We start from the raw sequence: 1,001 nt of genomic DNA, 5'->3' as shown, positions 1-1,001 counted from the left end.
GAAAAGTTAAGTTGCAGAGAGATAAGGGCAGGCCAAGAGTGAAAGACATCTTTCATCTGCTGTTTCACTCCCAAAATGGCCACGACAGCTAGGTCTAGGCCAGAATAAAGCCAGAAGCAAGGAGCTTTCTCTAGATCTCTAACATGGGTACAGAATTCCAAGGACTGGCACCATCCTTTGCTGCTTTAAGGCACATTAACAAAAAGCTGGATTGAAAGTGGAGCAGCCAGTACTTGAACTGGTACTCCTATGGCATGCCAGAATCACAGGTGGTGGCTTAACCCACTACACCACAATGCTCATTCTTAAGCAAGCACCTCCTAAGTGCTCAACACTGCCTTAATTCTTGAAGAAATGACTACAAAAATGTGCTCACTTGGGCAGCACAAATACTAAAATTGGAACAATAAAGAGATTAGCCTTGTCCCTGTGCAAAGATGACATGCAAATTTGTGAAGCGCTCCATGTTTTTGACAACAAAAGAATAAGTAGGTGACTTTTCTGATCTTGTGAAGTTCATAATTGAAGGAGCTAGTATTAAAGAGAAAAATTTCATTACTAATGCAATGATGGCCATGAGAAAAATAAAGTAGTGCCATACGGAAGGCTGGTGGCCTCCTCCAGTTTAGGCAAAAGCCAGGCTTTGTGAAAAGGGCACTGCATTGGCTGACTCTTCTATGTGGGCTCTGTTTCCTGTGGGAGTTGGGGTAGGTGTGCCCCAGCAATGTGCTTGTGCCATTTACATGATACCTCTGCACAGCAGTCTGCAGGCTCCTTGTGTGTACCTCTTGGTGCAACCTGTTAGACTGAGATCTTGATGCAGGCAAGTGCTGCCTCTTACTTATTCCTTATGGTGAAATAACTGTTAAGTTTCATTTAAGATGTTTCAATAAATAGTGCCTAACATGGTGCCTCCCCATAGTGGATTGCCCAATGAAAGGATCCTCTTAGCATCCTGAGCAGCTGCCTCTGCCTGTCCTCCTGGGTGGCAGCTAGATTTC

The 1,001-nt window shown here is 44.4% G+C and overlaps 1 non-coding gene across 1 annotated transcript; it reads left to right on the top strand.

Moving 5' to 3' along the window:
- The first annotated feature begins 368 nt into the window (after positions 1-368).
- LOC121154537 lies at positions 369-472 on the top strand. Its single transcript, XR_005883547.1, has one exon. It is a non-coding gene; the product is annotated as a U6 spliceosomal RNA (small nuclear RNA).
- Positions 473-1,001: the final 529 nt, after the last annotated feature.

This window comes from Ochotona curzoniae, unplaced genomic scaffold, assembly GCF_017591425.1.
Source record: "Ochotona curzoniae isolate NIBS_2020 unplaced genomic scaffold, NIBS_Ocur_1.0 contig_1, whole genome shotgun sequence".
NCBI classification, from domain to species: Eukaryota; Metazoa; Chordata; class Mammalia; order Lagomorpha; family Ochotonidae; genus Ochotona; species Ochotona curzoniae.
The sequence above is the reverse complement of the archived record's forward strand: the minus strand, read 5'-3'. Positions and strand labels throughout refer to the sequence as shown.